At 42.7% G+C, this 7,500-nt stretch overlaps 24 non-coding genes and 1 pseudogene across 24 annotated transcripts; 8 read left to right on the forward strand and 17 right to left on the reverse strand.

The window, feature by feature from the left end:
* Positions 1 to 96: 96 nt before the first annotated feature.
* On the reverse strand, positions 97 to 215 carry LOC145330927 (5S ribosomal RNA). The gene has a single exon (XR_013883597.1). It is a non-coding gene; the product is annotated as a 5S ribosomal RNA (ribosomal RNA).
* An 80-nt stretch (positions 216 to 295) lies between these two features.
* On the reverse strand, positions 296 to 394 carry LOC145330909 (5S ribosomal RNA; annotated as a pseudogene).
* A 96-nt stretch (positions 395 to 490) lies between these two features.
* Positions 491 to 572, forward strand: TRNAL-AAG (transfer RNA leucine (anticodon AAG)). Its single transcript has one exon. It is a non-coding gene; the product is annotated as a tRNA-Leu (tRNA).
* Positions 573 to 647: 75 nt separating this feature from the next.
* On the forward strand, positions 648 to 719 carry TRNAP-UGG (transfer RNA proline (anticodon UGG)). The gene has a single exon. It is a non-coding gene; the product is annotated as a tRNA-Pro (tRNA).
* An 89-nt stretch (positions 720 to 808) lies between these two features.
* On the reverse strand, positions 809 to 880 carry TRNAC-GCA (transfer RNA cysteine (anticodon GCA)). Its single transcript has one exon. It is a non-coding gene; the product is annotated as a tRNA-Cys (tRNA).
* Positions 881 to 963: 83 nt separating this feature from the next.
* On the reverse strand, positions 964 to 1,087 carry TRNAL-CAA (transfer RNA leucine (anticodon CAA)). Its single transcript has 2 exons — positions 1,050 to 1,087; positions 964 to 1,008 (listed from the first exon to the last, which is right to left on the reverse strand). It is a non-coding gene; the product is annotated as a tRNA-Leu (tRNA).
* Positions 1,088 to 1,375: 288 nt separating this feature from the next.
* TRNAL-CAG (transfer RNA leucine (anticodon CAG)) lies at positions 1,376 to 1,459 on the reverse strand. Its single transcript has one exon. It is a non-coding gene; the product is annotated as a tRNA-Leu (tRNA).
* A 600-nt stretch (positions 1,460 to 2,059) lies between these two features.
* On the reverse strand, positions 2,060 to 2,156 carry TRNAY-GUA (transfer RNA tyrosine (anticodon GUA)). Its single transcript has 2 exons — positions 2,120 to 2,156; positions 2,060 to 2,095 (listed from the first exon to the last, which is right to left on the reverse strand). It is a non-coding gene; the product is annotated as a tRNA-Tyr (tRNA).
* A 420-nt stretch (positions 2,157 to 2,576) lies between these two features.
* Positions 2,577 to 2,658, reverse strand: TRNAS-AGA (transfer RNA serine (anticodon AGA)). Its single transcript has one exon. It is a non-coding gene; the product is annotated as a tRNA-Ser (tRNA).
* Positions 2,659 to 2,750: 92 nt separating this feature from the next.
* Positions 2,751 to 2,823, forward strand: TRNAK-CUU (transfer RNA lysine (anticodon CUU)). The gene has a single exon. It is a non-coding gene; the product is annotated as a tRNA-Lys (tRNA).
* Positions 2,824 to 2,911: 88 nt separating this feature from the next.
* Positions 2,912 to 2,985, forward strand: TRNAT-AGU (transfer RNA threonine (anticodon AGU)). Its single transcript has one exon. It is a non-coding gene; the product is annotated as a tRNA-Thr (tRNA).
* Positions 2,986 to 3,029: 44 nt separating this feature from the next.
* On the reverse strand, positions 3,030 to 3,102 carry TRNAF-GAA (transfer RNA phenylalanine (anticodon GAA)). Its single transcript has one exon. It is a non-coding gene; the product is annotated as a tRNA-Phe (tRNA).
* A 74-nt stretch (positions 3,103 to 3,176) lies between these two features.
* On the reverse strand, positions 3,177 to 3,248 carry TRNAQ-CUG (transfer RNA glutamine (anticodon CUG)). The gene has a single exon. It is a non-coding gene; the product is annotated as a tRNA-Gln (tRNA).
* A 964-nt stretch (positions 3,249 to 4,212) lies between these two features.
* TRNAP-AGG (transfer RNA proline (anticodon AGG)) lies at positions 4,213 to 4,284 on the reverse strand. Its single transcript has one exon. It is a non-coding gene; the product is annotated as a tRNA-Pro (tRNA).
* Positions 4,285 to 4,885: 601 nt separating this feature from the next.
* Positions 4,886 to 4,958, reverse strand: TRNAV-CAC (transfer RNA valine (anticodon CAC)). Its single transcript has one exon. It is a non-coding gene; the product is annotated as a tRNA-Val (tRNA).
* Positions 4,959 to 5,043: 85 nt separating this feature from the next.
* Positions 5,044 to 5,116, forward strand: TRNAR-ACG (transfer RNA arginine (anticodon ACG)). The gene has a single exon. It is a non-coding gene; the product is annotated as a tRNA-Arg (tRNA).
* Positions 5,117 to 5,179: 63 nt separating this feature from the next.
* On the reverse strand, positions 5,180 to 5,253 carry TRNAN-GUU (transfer RNA asparagine (anticodon GUU)). Its single transcript has one exon. It is a non-coding gene; the product is annotated as a tRNA-Asn (tRNA).
* A 140-nt stretch (positions 5,254 to 5,393) lies between these two features.
* TRNAE-CUC (transfer RNA glutamic acid (anticodon CUC)) lies at positions 5,394 to 5,465 on the forward strand. The gene has a single exon. It is a non-coding gene; the product is annotated as a tRNA-Glu (tRNA).
* Positions 5,466 to 5,547: 82 nt separating this feature from the next.
* TRNAS-GCU (transfer RNA serine (anticodon GCU)) lies at positions 5,548 to 5,629 on the reverse strand. Its single transcript has one exon. It is a non-coding gene; the product is annotated as a tRNA-Ser (tRNA).
* A 180-nt stretch (positions 5,630 to 5,809) lies between these two features.
* On the reverse strand, positions 5,810 to 5,882 carry TRNAV-AAC (transfer RNA valine (anticodon AAC)). Its single transcript has one exon. It is a non-coding gene; the product is annotated as a tRNA-Val (tRNA).
* A 94-nt stretch (positions 5,883 to 5,976) lies between these two features.
* TRNAH-GUG (transfer RNA histidin (anticodon GUG)) lies at positions 5,977 to 6,048 on the forward strand. Its single transcript has one exon. It is a non-coding gene; the product is annotated as a tRNA-His (tRNA).
* Positions 6,049 to 6,135: 87 nt separating this feature from the next.
* On the forward strand, positions 6,136 to 6,207 carry TRNAG-UCC (transfer RNA glycine (anticodon UCC)). The gene has a single exon. It is a non-coding gene; the product is annotated as a tRNA-Gly (tRNA).
* Positions 6,208 to 6,274: 67 nt separating this feature from the next.
* LOC145330930 (5S ribosomal RNA) lies at positions 6,275 to 6,393 on the reverse strand. Its single transcript, XR_013883600.1, has one exon. It is a non-coding gene; the product is annotated as a 5S ribosomal RNA (ribosomal RNA).
* A 782-nt stretch (positions 6,394 to 7,175) lies between these two features.
* On the reverse strand, positions 7,176 to 7,294 carry LOC145330905 (5S ribosomal RNA). The gene has a single exon (XR_013883580.1). It is a non-coding gene; the product is annotated as a 5S ribosomal RNA (ribosomal RNA).
* Positions 7,295 to 7,371: 77 nt separating this feature from the next.
* Positions 7,372 to 7,490, reverse strand: LOC145330911 (5S ribosomal RNA). Its single transcript, XR_013883585.1, has one exon. It is a non-coding gene; the product is annotated as a 5S ribosomal RNA (ribosomal RNA).
* Positions 7,491 to 7,500: the final 10 nt, after the last annotated feature.

Below are 7,500 nucleotides of genomic sequence, written 5' to 3' on the forward strand. Positions count from 1 at the left end.
GGTATGGCCGTAGACATTCAATCAGGGAAAATGTGGCATAAATTAAATGCAAAATATGAAAATAGGAAGAGAAAAAAGTTATAAAAAAAAAATGTTAGCCTACGACACCAAGTATTCCCAGGCGGTCACCCATCCAAGTACTAACTTGGCCCAATGTTGCTTAACTTCAGTGATCGGACGAGAACTGGTGCTTTCAACATGGTATGGCCGTAGACATTTAATCAGGGAAAATGTGGCATAAATAAAATGCATAATATGAAAATAGGAAGAGGAAAAAGTTATAAAAAAAAGTGTTAGTCTACGACACCAAGTATTCCCAGGCGGTCACCCATCCAAGTACTAACTTGGCCCAATGTTGCTTAACTTCAGCTTTCAACATGGTATGGCCGTAGACATTCAAGCAGGAAAAATGTGGCATAAATTAAATGCTAAGTATGAAAATACGAAGAGAAAAAGTAAAATGTCAGACAGGCCAGAAGAGAGCATGTAAGGTAGCGTGGCCGAGCGGTCTAAGGCGCTGGTTTAAGGCACCAGTCCTTTCGAGGGCGTGGGTTCGAATCCCACCGCTGCCAAATGAGATATTTTGCTTGCAGGGGCAACTCAATAGTCACTAACATCAAACAAGGCAACCTGTGGATGTTAACAGCGGCCAAATGGTCTAGGGGTATGATTCCTGCTTTGGGTGCAGGAGGTCCCGGGTTCAAATCCCGGTTTGGCCCAATCAGTTGTTTTTTGGACAACCATCTAGATTCAGGCTCGCGACACTAGGGATATGATTGCGGCTGTAGTTTGGCAAAATTTAAAATCCAGGGGACACTCGGAGTTGAACCAAGGACCTGCCGGACTGCAGCCGGATGCTCTACCACTGAGCTATATCCCCGTGCGTGGCAGTGGAGGCAAACAAATCTGAACAAACTTCTCCATCGCATCCACCTTACTTTTGCACATTGAAAAAAAGATTTTTGTCAGAAATGGGATTCGAACCCATGCCCTCATCGAGGACCAGAATTCTCACTAGCTTACTCTGTATCGCAAAGCAAGGTGTACACCTTGAGTCTGGCGCCTTAGACCACTCGGCCATCCTGACAGCATAATAAACTTGGGGGTGGACAAAATCAAAATATCACTTTTCAACCCATCTGGGGATCGAACCCAGGACCTTTGGATTAGAAGTCCAACGCGCTATCCTCTGCGCTAATGGGTCATGTTGGCACAAAATGTTCCTAGCAGAGCGTAGTTTCGATCTACGGACCTCTGGGTTATGGGCCCAGCACGCTTCCACTGCGCCACTCTGCTATCCATGTGATGCTTGGGCTGGATGTCTAACTGGTAAGGAGTTTCATTCTTATTGTGGACAGGAGGCAAAAGTTTTGTTTGTCAGCTGTGAGATTCGAACTCACGCCCACAGAAGTGGACTGCGACCTGAACGCAGCGCCTTAGACCACTCGGCCAAACTGACAGTTGTCCCCAATCACTGGCAGCCTCAACCCACAAGCTATGCAAACGATTTGTTAAACACACAACATCCAAGCAAAGTTTTATGTCGACTCTGCCTGCTAAGGCCCGTTAGCTCAGTTGGTTAGAGCGTCGTGCTAATAACGCGAAGGTCACGGGTTCGATCCCCCTACGGGCCATACTATTTTTGCTTTGTTAATAGTGTATGTCTGAGCAAAATGGTAGCGCCCGAGCAGGGGCTCGAACCCTGGACCGTTAGGTTAAAAGCCTAACGCTCTACCGACTGAGCTACCCGGGCCCAATGGTGTTAAATTCAAATGATGAAAATCACATATGCCTACTTTGGTGAAGCTAGAGGGGTGACCTGACTGCCTGCTGTAGAAATGCATGTCTCCCTATCTGTTAAAAAGGTAATATTCTCCCCGACCGGGAATCGAACCCGGGCCTTCCACGTGACAGGCGGAGATCCTCACCACTAGACTATCGAGGAATTTGTACTGGGTGTGGAATGTGAGAAAATTTGAAACTTAGTTTTCTTTCCTTATTGAAAATTTTAATGTGATAATAGCAGCTTTCTCTAACCAAATACAATAAAAAGTATTCCTCCCTCGAACCGGATTTGAACCAGTGACCTATGGATGTCTGCTTAACAATCATTGCAACTCTACAGTCCACCGCTCTACCAACTGAGCTATCGAGGGTTGGTGATAGTTGGAGACACTTGGTACTATTTTCCCGGGCGTCACAGCGCAACCTTTGTCAGGTGTGACACAGAAAAACACAAAGCACAGTCCGGAACCTTGTCACTTGTCTAGGGGGATGTAGCTCAGATGGTAGAGCGCTCGCTTAGCATGCGAGAGGTACGGGGATCGATACCCCGCATCTCCAAGCTACATTTTGAAAATTCAATTATTGTGTAATTATGTTAGAATGGCAAAACATTTTTCCATCTGAACAAAACTGAACTTTGCTGCAACGTCCGGGAATCGAACCCGGGCCGCCCGCGTGGCAGGCGAGCATTCTACCACTGAACCAACGTTGCTGGCATATAAGAAGCGCATTTATGTGAAAATTTTAACTCATATACAAACTTGTGTGGAATGTAACAATGGGTAAAAGTTCGCAGTCGGTAGGATTCGAACCTACGCTCCCAGAGGGAATCTGATTTCTAGTCAGACGCCTTAACCACTCGGCCACGACTGCTAGCAATGCACTAGGTTATATTTGGCGCCATTATCACAGGTACAAAGAAAAAACGTTTGGTATATTAAACTCATTGTGCACACAAAGACACAGCCCGGCTAGCTCAGTCGGTAGAGCATGAGACTCTTAATCTCAGGGTCGTGGGTTCGAGCCCCACGTTGGGCGATCATAACCTTTTTTTTGCAGTTCCTCTTTCTTTTCCTATCAGCAATCCTATGATATGCTCACAATTGTGTGATTCACAGGTGCAACAGGCGCCATGGCTTAGTTGGTTAAAGCGCCTGTCTAGTAAACAGGAGATCCCGAGTTCGAATCTCGGTGGTGCCTCTGATTTTTATCCTTAAAAAAATATTGCCAACAATGTAACAAAATGCCGCGACCCGGGATCGAACCGGGGACCTTTAGATCTTCAGTCTAACGCTCTCCCAACTGAGCTATCACGGCCTACACATGGAATGGGATGACTCAATGAAAAATTCAGCAATGTAGCATTTCAGAAAGATGAAAACGTAAAACATAGGTCCTACCGAGATTTGAACTCGGATCGCTGGATTCAGAGTCCAGAGTGCTAACCATTACACCATAGGACCTTGCTGTGATTTCAGGCTGCAAGTGCAAAAACAGTTCTTATATTTGATATTCGTGGCGGCTATTTGAGATAGATGGCTGATTTCACAAAACCTGTTTTTTCTATTTTTACTGTTGATAATAAATAGTACCTTCATTCGTCTTTGGATAAATACCTGCTTTGAAAACTTCAATTCACTGCAAAAATATCTAACAATTAAATATATATCATGCTGTTAACTACAATCTGACTTGTGTAAATCTTATCTAAAACATTAATATGAAATAAAATTAAAGCTCATTTTCGTCCGTAAGTTAGGTTGCCTGTAACTGATTAGATTTCTACAATAAAAACACAATCTCTGTCTCAAAAAAAAAAAAAAAAAAATTCGGTTTAACTTGCATTTGTTAGCGTGGAAAATCATAGTGGAAAAAAATGGAACTAAAACCAAGTAATACCAAGTTTTAAAATGCTTGTTTTTATTGTTATTTTATTTATGACCAAAATAGGTTGGGCTACGTAGTTTAATTTCTAAATTTCTACCATGAGCAATGGAAATCTTTCAAATTTTTCATGTACATAAAATGTCATTTTAAAATGCCTACAACTTTTTTGTTACTAAAGCTAAAGGCTTCAGATTAGGGGTATTGGGTCTACTTTTGGCAGTCTTTCAGCAGTTAGACCGGCGTATATCTTGCAGTGTTAACTAGCACATCCTTATTTCAAATTTATGTATTTGGGTGTTTTTTTCCTCTCACATTTCCAAATGATATACAGGGTGTTTGTAATGTTTAATTAATGATTTTTTCTGATGTAAAACTCCCCGCTTCAACGAAGAAAGTGAGATATTGATTGTTAACTTCTGTCAATTGCAAGTGAGTTAAATAAATAAAGCAATACTTTTGTCCTATTAAATAAAAACACCCTGTAAATGTGCAAGGAAGTGCAAAAATTTATCCACAAGAAGAAGAAGAAAAAATATGAATGGGCTCGTCCGGGATTTGAACCCGGGACCTCTCGCACCCTAAGCGAGAATCATACCCCTAGACCAACGAGCCGATATGTTCATGTGGAGTGATTGATTGAAATTATTTGTTTTTCTGGGCGGGGCAGAGTCCGGTTGAATCCGGTGTTTGCAGGGAGTAAGGGAGAGGACAAGGGGCAATTAATTCAATTTTAGAAGTTCTAACTCAATATCTTCAAAACCAGATATGTCTGGAAAATTCCAAAAATTTAGATATTGCAATCTTTATTAGATTATTAGATAATTACAGAAGTATCACAGTAGAATTTCTGGTTTATCCGACCCATTCTCAGAAGAAAACTATTTTGTTTAAAATACAAAATAAACTTGTTATGAATTTTTTTTTTTTTTTTTTTTTTTTTGTTAGCTCAGTAAGAGTCGTCTGCTTTGGAATAATTGTTCCAGCGGCATTTTTTGCGCTGGTACCCAAAGTCTTTGAAATTTGCATGTGTTCTGGTACTGCAAAGTCCAAGACTGTCAGAAATATGAATTTTAGATACATTGTCCCCTCCCCTCCTCCCTGGAGTTTTGAATGGCACGTCGTAATTGGTTCATTTTAGCCGCCAATTATATAATCGGAACTGTAACAACAACTTTGAATTGAATTTACAATTGTACAGAAGAAAAATATGTCGTGGTTCCTGCCGGGATCGAACCGGCGACCTTGTCCGTGTGAAGGACACGTGATAACCACTACACTAAGGAACCTGCTGGAAAGAGGGGCAATTTCTTTGTTAACTTTTTTCTGCAGTACAAAAATTAGTTGTGTGTATGCCACCATTGCCATTACAGGGGTCTCGTGGCGCAACGGATAACGCGTCTGACTACGGATCAGAAGATTGCAGGTTCGAATCCTGCCGAGATCGACATTTTTTGGGTCCGATATGACACGATGTTAGAAAACAGTGTTGCTTTTACAAAATGTTGTGCGCCCCCGGGTGGGCTCGAACCACCAACCTTTCGGTTAACAGCCGAACGCGCTAGCCGATTGCGCCACGGAGGCAGGTTGACAGTGGTTGTATCAATGTAAGTCCAAAACCTGCCCACATGGTTAATAACGGCTAATGTTGTTGTACAATTGAGAAAGCCAGTTTCAGAAGATTCTCTGTTTAAAAATGCACTGCTTAGCACTACAGATATCCTTCCGTTATGGTCTAGTGGTTAGGATAGCTGGCTCTCACCCAGCAGGCCCGGGTTCGATTCCCGGTAACGGAAAACATTTTTCCGTTTGAGAATAATATCTGTTGCTGCAGCAATTGCACTGTGGTGTGATAGTGCAACATTTGAACAAAACTTACGACGAGGATGGGATTCGAACCCACGCGGGCAGAGCCCATTGGATTAGCAGTCCAACGCCTTAACCACTCGGCCACCTCGTCAACTAATTGGATCTAGTGGTCACAGGCTAAGATGTCTGGGCCACTTTCCAATTTCTTTTTCATTTACAACTGTTCCAAAGCATCAGCTGCTTGTGTCAAAAGATTTTCCCACGCCGGGAGTTGAACCCGGGCCTCCTGGGTGAAAGCCAGATATCCTAGCCGTTAGACCACGTGGGATAATGTTTCCGTCCGGGATCGAACCGGAGACCTTCTGCGTGTTAGGCAGATGTGATAACCGCTACACCACGGAAACTCTGTAGTGCATGACCAGATCCAAATGGATCAAGTGTTTTAAATGGCATGGCTGTATGTTTGGTAGCAGTGCTAGGCCCTCACAAGTGTCTCTAGCCGTGATCGTCTAGTGGTTAGGACCCTGCGTTGTGGCCGCAGTAACCCAGGTTCGAATCCTGGTCACGGCAGTGACTTTTTGGATTGTTGTTGAAGAAACACAGAAATCAAGTCATAATGAATCTGAATTATTCAGGCCGCCTGTTGTCCTAAAGCAAGCGTCAGTGGTATAGTGGTGAGCATAGCTGCCTTCCAAGCAGTTGACCCGGGTTCGATTCCCGGCTGACGCATATTTTGCCCAGAAAAAATACATATACATACATTTCATTTTTCTTTGAAGGGGTAGAAAAAAAGCAAAGCCTACGACACCAAGTATTCCCAGGCGGTCACCCATCCAAGTACTAACTTGGCCCAATGTTGCTTAACTTCAGTGATCGGACGAGAACTGGTGCTTTCAACATGGTATGGCCGTAGACATCCAAGGCACGAAAATAAGCCGTAAATGAAATGCAATAACGAAGAGAAAATGTGGGGTGAAATAAATGCTAAACGCCAAACAGTACAGGTGACAACAGTGAGAGGTTTCAACTACAGATTTCAATGATTAGTGGGTTCTCTTTAACCCTGAATAAAGATGTTTGTGACTGACTAAGACAGACACTCAACCCGAGCGGACTCAAGGTGAGCGACCCATCGAAGCAGAGCTGATACACACCTCTTGTAGAAGTGAATCAAGCAATATTAGCTTGGTCGTTTTAGACAAAGATGAAAAGTTACCAGAGTTTGTATATACAATTGTCTTCTGTAACAGGTTCGGTCAAAAATGATCATGTTTCATAATATACAAGCACATTGTAAGTAATTTTTAGCCTTACAATGCTATTTGTCGTACTGATGGAGATGTTTTTGTTTTTTGTAAAACAGTTGTCAGGACAAACGCAAAGGCCAAAACAAGGTGAAAACTAAGCTAAATGTGAGCGTACACACTGCTGACACCTCGTGGACAAATTTGGCAGATGGTCTTAAACACCTTGAGATAAGTCACCAATGCCATGGCAATCATTTCGGACCCAAGTTTTCAAACATTCCAGCCCACAAAACTATTATAATAGCTTACTCTCCCAACAAAAAGTGCTAAAAGAAATCAGATTAACAATGAGAGGGGAGGGGAGGGGAAAGGGGTGGGGTGGGGTGGGGAAAATTTGGCATAAATCAAATGCAAAATAGGAAGAGAAAAAAGTTATAAAAAAAAATTGTTAGTCTACGACACCAAGTATTCCCAGGCGGTCACCCATCCAAGTACTAACTTGGCCCAATGTTGCTTAACTTCAGTGATCGGACGAGAACTGGTGCTTTCAACATGGTATGGCCGTAGACATTCAATCAGAGAAAATGTGGCATAAATTAAATGCTAAATATGAAAAAACAAAGAGAAAAAAGTTGTTAAAAGTGTTAGTCTACGACACCAAGTATTCCCAGGCGGTCACCCATCCAAGTACTAACTTGGCCCAATGTTGCTTAACTTCAGTGATCGGACGAGAACTGGTGCTTTCAACATGGTATGGCCGTAGACATTCAATCAG

This window comes from Acartia tonsa, chromosome 10, assembly GCF_053477335.1.
Source record: "Acartia tonsa isolate MP-2025a chromosome 10, ASM5347733v1, whole genome shotgun sequence".
NCBI classification, from domain to species: domain Eukaryota; kingdom Metazoa; phylum Arthropoda; class Copepoda; order Calanoida; family Acartiidae; genus Acartia; species Acartia tonsa.